This window comes from Protomyctophum parallelum (genome assembly GCF_964188405.1).
Source record: "Protomyctophum parallelum genome assembly, chromosome: 2".
Taxonomy (NCBI): Eukaryota; Metazoa; Chordata; class Actinopteri; order Myctophiformes; family Myctophidae; genus Protomyctophum; species Protomyctophum parallelum.
In genome coordinates this window covers 27,161,182-27,170,779 of record NC_139699.1, presented here as the reverse complement: position 1 = coordinate 27,170,779, position 9,598 = coordinate 27,161,182, and positions in this window count along the sequence as shown.

The window sequence follows — 9,598 nt, the reverse complement described above, 5'->3', positions numbered from 1 at the left end:
ATCAGGAATGGATTCTACACATGTGAAAACTCTATGGACTTTTGATATAAAAACACTAGCCATGGTTCATGACTCTCGTATTCATACGAGAGTCATGAAGTAACCACACCCTGTTTTTGGCGCTCGCTACATTTACAACGTTTCTGTATATATAAACATTCGGAATTCAAATATAAAGTACTCACAATTTGTTCCACGGGTGTTAGTTAGGTGCAGCTCCAGCGATTAGAATTTCTGCATCCCGCGTTGTTTAATAAAAAGCATTTTTATCCGAGCTGTTATTTTGCCATTGGCTTTCAACTACGCGCCCCTATCGGTCGGGAGGAAGGTGGCACTCGGTGTGTTCGATATAGGTACGCTGACCGCCCTGCCAATACAGACTAATAGGCGAGTGCGCTCCCGGTGTGCAACTGTGGATTTCCCAAACGAACCCCGTTCGAAAAAAGTAGCCGGGGTGCTCGGACAAAAATGCTTTTTATTAAACAACGCGGGATGCAGCAATTCTAATCGCTGGTGCTGCAACTAACTAACACCCGTGGGACAAATTGTGAGTAGGCCTACTTTATATTTGAATTCCGAATGTTTATATATACGGAAACGTTGTAAATGTAGCGTGCGCCAAAAACAGGGTGCAGTCATGTTTCAGGGCTATAAAAACACAAAAATGTGAATTTGCCCATTTTTTGGCATCCATTGTTAGGTATGCCCATATGACGACCACGGATATGGTCTAAATGTGTGAATCATTTCACTACACCTTTAACCAATAACCACTTAAACCCCAGGGTCATTTTTTTGTATTCGCCTGATATTACATACCCAAACTAAATCAGTTATAAGTTATAACTCCATAACTACAAGGCCTAGATGTACAATCTGGTGTTCTATGGATCGTTGACACCTTAAAAAATGTATATCAAGTGGAAGTTTAGTGGTGGACTCCACCAGGACAGAGTGACAGCAGATATAACACAGCAGAAATTTAACTTGGATTTGAATGAGAATAACATCACTATACCATTTACCAGCAGGCCAAGGATGCACATTTAATGTGTTCTACAATTATTATTATTTTTTAGTTTATTTGCACAATAAAAACAGTACAAAAAGGTAACATCAATAAAAGAAAAGTGTGAAGTGTGTGCAGGTGAGAAAAGAAACCCAGGGAGGGCTTATATGTGGTTCTCACCAAAGTTAATATACAATTTAACAAATAGTAATATACAAATAGTAAGACAAAGTAATCAAACATAGGTATGGAAAATAACAAAAACAAGAAATACATTATTTACACTTGTGAAGTGTGTGTGTGTGTGTGTGTGTGTGTGTGTGTGTGTGTGTGTGTGTGTGTGTGTGTGTGTGTGTGTGTGTGTGTGTGTGTGTGTGTGTGTGTGTGTGTGTGTGTGTGTGTGTGACTGAGTCCGAGTATGTCTGAGTATGCACAATAACTATAAGGCTACATTACTTTAGAATCAATTGGAGAGGGTGACTTCAAGAGGCTGGCCCTCAATCTATGTTTAAAGTTACAGAGTGAAGATGCGGAGTTGGCAATAAGTATGTGTGAATTCCAGAGTAAAGAACCTCTGACTTTTATGGAGAACTGGCTAAGAGGGGTACGGCTGAAGGGAGGATGAATATTGTCGGATTGTCTAGTATTATAATCATGAACTTGAGAGTTGGTCTTAAAATATTCTTTGAAAGTTGTAAGGAAGCATATTTGGAAGGTAAGTGCATTTATATATGAAAGAACAGGATTGTAGTATGTTAATGTCATAGATAGACAGTACATTTAGATCCTTAAACAAAGGAGCAGATGGAGCCAAATAGTGAGAAGAGGTAGCTATTCTTACAAATTTCTTTTGAATAATTAATAATTTGTGTAAATTGGATGGATATGTACTTGCCCAAACGGTATTGCAATAAATGAGATATGGATCAATCAAACTGTAATAGAGGGTTAAGAGGCAAGCCTGATGAACCAGGCCCCTAATTCTTCTGATGATACCAAATGATCACCAAATGCACCAATAGAGATCTTAGCTCTATGATGACAGTATTTTTTGTTTTTGAACTTCTGAACTGCAGTTCCTCCAAATGTGGTGTCTTAGAACTGAAGTACAGCAATTGTGCCGTTTACTTTCTATGTAGTTTACCTTTAAGCCTTAATGGACACCAATGTTCCTTAGCCTAATTAGTAATTCTCCTCACCTGGTCAGCCTCACCAGGGTAGTTAATGAGGTGATTAGTTTGGTCAGTCAGTTCAGTTCAAGCCAGCACACTGTCAAGAGCTCTCTCACTGCATGTTGAGTTAACCCTTACATTTCTCTCAGGCCTTGGACAGGATAAGTCTGTAAGTTTGTGTGTTATTTGTTAAACTTTATGGCTCTTTAAAGGTATATTCAGTGATTTCACTCAAAAAACCTTAGGTTTCGTTTTTGGCTGTGGGACCCAGCCTTTCGTCCAATCAGGATAGAGAGTCAAAAACGAAACCTAAGGTTTTTTGACCCCCAGGGGTTAACTGGGGACAGGGAGGAACTCCTTATATGGCCAGCACACTCTATAGTAGGGAGGATTATCACAACAAAACAAAAAAATAAGTGATATTTGAATTAAGTGAAATCACTGAATATACCTTTAAGCATATCTTGGCTCTTAAAGCAATATGCTTGTAAGTTGTTTGATCTTTTCTAAAATGTTGAATGCATTTAGTTTTAGTACAGCGAGTACAACATGTTATTTTTGTAATCATGTGTGATGCATACAAAGAACTGTTTGGTTTATGATTGTACAGTATATGACACCAATGTTGTTTTCAATTTTTTCCTGTATTGCAGTTTTACAAATTGAAGTTATCACCAGTAAAGAACCTAAACCAAGTTACTGCCTTTTGGAGCTTTATTGGGAACTTTGTTAGCTGTCTGCCAAGCCATACAGACTGTACACCAACGTATAGTGAGGGCAGAACAGCAATTATACAGCCATTCTAGACTTAGTTGTAATAGACACTAGACAGACTCTAAAGTTTAGCCATTTGGATAGCAAATGTGCCCAAAGTGTGCCAAATAGATTTTTTGCCTCAAAACGGGATTTTCATGTAAATTCCAATTGATTTCCATTACAGATGGACAATTACACACTCTGAAGCCTTTCCCCTTCATATAAAGCATATACGACACAAAATCTTACTTTCATGTCCAAATGGAGCACTTTTATTCCAAACTCCATTTGTGCAAAACAAATAAAAATGGTTTGCAAATTCAAACATTGCAAAATTACTGCAAATAACCGAGTCCACCCACTGTTTGTGTGCTTTTTATTCCTTTTTTCCCTCCCCAATTTAGTCCTCATGCCAATTGTTTCATACCCTCACACATTTCTGTGTGTCGTCACTGGTGCCAGTGGCTTTGATACAGCCACTCTAGGGGTGAAACGCTCACTGGTGCCAGTGGCTTTGGTACAGCTACTTTTTGTTTCTCAAAAGTAATATGTCGAATATGTTTTCTCTTCCAGAAATGCAAGAAGACACTGGAAAGGTTGATTATTATTATTATTAGGCCCTTCTTATTTTCTTATGTTGTAAAATTACATTTTTTTTTTACTCTTTTGCAGTGCTAAATATGATATATTGTAAATGTCTTGTGTAGGGAGAGAACATTCCATTCTGCAGAGGCCACTGCTCTTCAAGGCCACGATTAGTAGCTACAGTAAGCATGAGTGAGTCTGTGAGAATAGACCTGCCCTGTCTAAAGCACTGATCCACTTCCTTGGATTTTGATATCACCAAAAACTTGTACTTCACCGAAAGACAGGAGAAAGCATCTGAAATGTAAGTTTTTAAATGACTAACACATTTCATATAACATGTAACTAAATTAATTTGCCTATCATGTGGCATTTACTTATTTTAGTTTACTAAATATAAAAAGAGCTCTCTGAAAAGCCTTTACAATATCTTGCGACAAACCGAGGGAGAGAGAAATAGTTCTTAAGCTATATTGTAAGGTTGAATGAACTTGTACAACACCTTTGAAGTATGTCAGAGATGACTAGCCTAATGAGAAACTAGGATAATGATACATTATAGTAAGTTTCTATAATAAGCCAAAATGATCATTCTCTCTAGGTCGTCCTCAGACGAACCTTCCATTCTCTCTTCAAAAGTTATATGGGATTACTTTGCGTGGTGGGGCGTATAGTGCTAAAATACAAAAATAACTACTTAATTTAAAATAAACGTTCAATATGTTGGAATTAGACACACACTTTTGCACAAAAGACTAAAAACCAAGTAGACAGCAACCTACTCAGGAGACACTAATTGCAACTCTTTCACACCATTTCTTATTTGTAATATTATATTCTTCAAAATGATGGACATCATTTATTAATAGTAGCATAATTTAGTAGGCAAATAAGTGGGTCGACTACTTGGATTAAGACATAAGGGAAATGGGGCCAAATATAGGTTTGAGAACCACCGCTCTATATCCGATATTATTATGACGCAGCTGACAACACACTTTGTCACAGAGAAAGCCCCTTACTTTCGGGGGTGGGTTGCAAGCAATACATTTTGAAGGCTATCGGAGGGTTCTGTGAAAGCCGTTGATAATATGGGTCAGCCATCAGCTCCTTATTAAATAACACCTCTTTTAGAGTAGCCTAATGTTGGGTGAATTTGCTTTGCGAGGGATCCGTTCTGTGTCTAGTGCAGAGAGCGGATACGGAAAACAGTGCAAGCATGTGATACAGTACTGCTGCATGGGCTAGACTAGACTGGATCAGAGGAGCACTGAGGCTTATTAAAATATGAAGATTTGCATTTTTCCTGTTTACCTTCTAGGTTTGGAAGTTGTACTGTTGGTGCACTGTAGAAATAAACAAATGCCCACATAAACAATTCCATTTCTCAACAGAATACTGACGATGGCTGACCCTTCTTCCTGCACACAGAATAAGATAACTAAAAACCCAGACATTCCAAGTCCAGCCAAACAGGATGAGCCCATGGTGCCTTTTCTTGCCCTTGAAATCCCGCCAGGCACCAACGCTGACCTCCCAGTGTGGCACGCTCTGAGTTCTCATCAGGTGCATATCACCTGGTCTGTGAGCCCCTACAGCATAAATGTTTTTATAACACCAAAGCCCTGCACAGTGTCCACAGTGTCCAAACCACAGGCAGCCGAGGCAAAACGCTGCAGGCTGAGTAATGAGCTTTCCACGACGAACCAGCCTCCTATCCAACCCCAACCTAAGCATGGAGACCCCCAGAATAGCTCCAAGATCATCACCGTCCCCCCAAGTATCCCCATGGCCTCTGGTTGTAAGCCCTCTCTTGCCCTGACACCGGTGACAACAAAGTCATTATCCTGCCTCCCTCCTTTCAACATCACCCAGGCACAGCCAGCAACCCCACCCAACACTGGTGTTAAGAAAGCTTTATTCTTCCTCCTGTCCCCAGGACGCATCTCTATCAGGCCTTCCGCCCTGGACAAACCAGCACTCACATACCAGGATTTCCACACCAAGCAGCCCTGTGACATACAGATCTGTGACGAGTTTCTCTTGAATTCGTGCCATAAAGGGGAGAGCTGTGACATGCACCACACTCTAAACCCTTTCCACTGGCAGCTGTTGCTTACAGCCACCAGCCAGTGGGTTGACCTAAACCCTCGCTGCCAGCTCAGTCTGGAGAGGCTGTATAGTAATGTCAACATTGATGAGATTGATATCAAGGATGGGTGAGTAATGGCTAATTAATGTAAGGTGTAAGAGCATGTTTTCTCAAGACTGGTCATATTCTTGTCTGAAACCGGGTTGAGATTATGAAAATAAAACAAATTTTAAGTCATGGCAGTCACATGCAAGTACTGAGGTATTATAGCATGGGTCAGCAAGTAAGTTTGACCTCATTCCATTTTCTTTCTAAAGCATTAGATGGTGGGCCAAAACAAAATCAAGGGCCAATTTAAGAATTAGAAATTGATATATGATGATATAGTACTTTGTCAGTTCACACTGAAATTTGTCTTGCGACACAGCAGCCAAGTATGCAGAACATATATACACACTCATTTGACATAACAAAGAACAAGACAATTTACATACAGTACATAAAGACATGAGCAATATCCACCGCTTAGATTATCCTGTGGCTACTACAACTGCTGATTAAGCCTCAAGGTCGACTGGTGGACAAAGGACCTCTTTAGTCTGACCTTATTGTATGCTGGTACACCATATCTCCTTCCTGAAGGTAGCAACCTATATTCTCCATACAACACACGCTTAGTATTAGAGGTGATATTCCTTGCTAACCTTAGGATGCTGTTATCATACGTGGATGTATAAAGTTTCTGAAGTTGTTGTCCAACAATCTTTGAACAAATGTTCAGTTGTTGCAGCAGACAAACATCCATACCAGGTGGTACTACAGTACTGAAGAACACTCATAATAACAGAAGTGAAAAACAAAAGTGTAATTATTTTTAGAGGCCACATCCTTGAATGTTGCACTTTCACATATTTAGTTAATTAAAAAGGGAAAAAGTATATTTTATACAATAGTCATTCCCATTCAGGATGTATTCATTCATTGTATTCATAATGTAGGGACTTCATTTATACTGGAAACACAATTCTATGGATTTCACAGACAATCGTACAATGTCGATGTATCCTGCATTTGTTTTAGTTTACACAAACTGAGCCTGAATCTTGACCTGATGGAGGTGAGCTTCCAGATGGGGTCCAAGTATTCCGGGGTGAGACGACTGTCTAACACCAGGGACCCCACGAAGAACCCTCTGTTCTCCACCAAATGGAAAATCTACTGGCGGGACGGAGGTGCATGGCAAGAATACACAGAGGTTAGGCAATCATCATTTGTTTTCCTCTGTGGCTGACTGTGGCAATCTGATTGGTTGAAATAGCTATCTACCCATGCTTCAAACCAGCATGACCGCACTAGGCCTAATAGATTCAACATGAAAATGGGTTTCCCCTACACAATTTCACATAGAGCCAATGCGCCATTAACCATTATAGTTTATCATGTATCACTTCCCAAAGTGGGTGCCTTATGTCTTGCCTGGGGTGCCGCAAGATCTGTCCAATTCCACATTTTACAAGGTCTAATGTGTCCTACTAGGATCTGTCCAAGTTGCTGTTGAGGAAGATGGACAAGGAACTGGAATGCAGCTTCCACATCGGGTCCTGGAAATACACTGTGGACTTCACCAAGATGACTCAAACCAATGTCAACACAGGATTTAAAAAAATCATTCGATGCAGGCCCACTTCCCGCCGTTCCATTGAATCCATGCAGCGATACTTGGATCAGTAAGTGTGCCACGTGCGTTTTACTCATCGGTCTCTGTCTCTCTTCCTGTATACTGCTCTCTCAGTGACCTTTTTCCATTTAACTTTTTGGAACTCTTTTAATGTTAACAGCCTAGGTCAGATCTTGAATTTGGGATTTATTTATCTTAAAAATCGTATCATAGCCATGTTGACCGTATGCTAGTGCTTTCTTACTTAACTTCGTGGATGTCACAATCTGTGTCTGTTTCTCTATCCTTGTGTTCCTTGTTTTAGTTTTAGTTAGTGCTTCACATTTCAGTTGTGTTCCATTCATTTTTAAGTAGTAATGTGTAGTACTTGTTTTAGTTTCAGTAAGGGTTTTATTTTACCCATCTTTGGTTTTACTATTACACTTGTGTACCTTTACTTTGATGTCTAGTGCTGTCCTAGTATTACCAGCCAGGTCTTTGCTGGTAGCTTCTGCGTTGCCCGTCTTGTCGAGTCACCAGTCCTGTTGTTCACCTGCTGTGTCCTGTCAGTCTTTTAGCCTATGCCAGTGTTTCCTTGCCCGTTTGTTGCATTGTCAGTAAAGTGTTCAGTTACTTCTTATTGTGTATTCAGAGTACTTTGATCTCCCAGTGTATTCCTAGATCTTGATAGGCTACTCCTTGTGATCTCCTCATGTGTCCTGTGTTTGGGTACTCTTGACTCACATCGGACCTCTGTTTCAGGACAGGAATTCTGCACACCCTCATTCCAGCTCCCAGTGAGCCTCCTGAGACCAACTTTAGTGTGAACCCGCTGGAGGACTTTGCTTGCTGGTACCCCCCTGTATGGAGTCACGTCCCACACCAGGACTACAGGCTAGTGGATGTCCCGACGGGCACACAGGCCTTCCTCAAGGTCCAAGACGTGTTCTATCAAAGCATTTCCCAGGTGGAGATTGTCAGCATCCAGCAAATACAGAACCTTTTCCACTGGGACAAGTTCCAAAGGTTTGTCTGTGGTCCTGTGTTGCAACAGACATAAGATATTTAGTGCAAGATTTGGCCTGTTATCTAAAAAAAAAAAAAAAAAAAAAAAAAGGTCATTGTATCGTTTACACAGGCTTATTTGAACACCCCAAACATTTTTGAGTGGTGCAACCACTCCAAGGAACAGCAATGTCCGTGTCTATGTGTCCGCCTATGTGTGTTAATGAGCACCAGTATGACTATTAGTACCAGTAGGGGCGCTGTTGTGCCAGAAACGGAGATATAGTGCTGCACTGTTGCCTGCTAGAGAGAGAGAGGGGGGGGGGGGGGGGTGGTTGCACCACTCAGTTCACACGGGTGTGATTTTTTTAAATAAATTAGCTTGACTCAGTATTTAGATATTTTTATATTCATTTTAGCTGCGCCCATATGTATATACACCGGTGTATATATATATAGTCTACTCCGGCCTCCTCCTCCTCCTTATTCTTTTCCAAACTAAATATTAAAAGCAACTTAAAAACTGTCTGGGGTACTTACAGAAGCCTGAGTAGACGATACAATAACCACATTTTCATTTGTTTTCTTTTTTGTAAGTGAAATATCCTTTTAAACACCCTAATACTTGTTTTGGGTTATTTTCCCTCTAAGTGGTTAAGGCTTGCTTTGATTAGTTAATTATAGAAATTTGTGAGCCATAAATCATTGCACAATAAGGCATAAATCATTCTATCAATCAATCACATCTATTGATGCTCCTCGTTCCATTTGATCCTTTGAAGACTGTGCTGTTTGCATACTGTATATTGCATGTTTGTGTTGCAGGCAGAAGGCCTACATGCTGAAGCAGTACTCCGATTCAGCGGAGCCGGTGGAAAGACACCTCTTCCATGGAACATCCATCAATGCTGTGGAATACATTTGCCACAACAACTTTGACCCGCGTCTGACGGGGGTCAATGGATCGGTCTATGGGCAAGGTTCTTACTTTTCCTGCAAAGCCTCCTACTGCAACACGTATTCAACAAAGTCAGATGATGGGGTCCAGCACATGTTCCTGGCTAAGGTCCTGGTGGGGAAGACGAGCCTGGGAAAAAGCAGCTACCGCCGGCCACCAGGACGGGCCCCCGATGACCCCCACCGCTTTGGCACCTGTGTGGATTGCATGACAAAGCCTTCCATCTATGCAGTCTTTGATAGCTGCCAGTGCTACCCATACTACCTTATCAAGTACAAAGAGGTTGTTATTGATATAACACAGTAAAATGGAGCCTGCTGTTGATAGTTGGGGTAGTGTCATTGCAATGCATAATACAAACAAA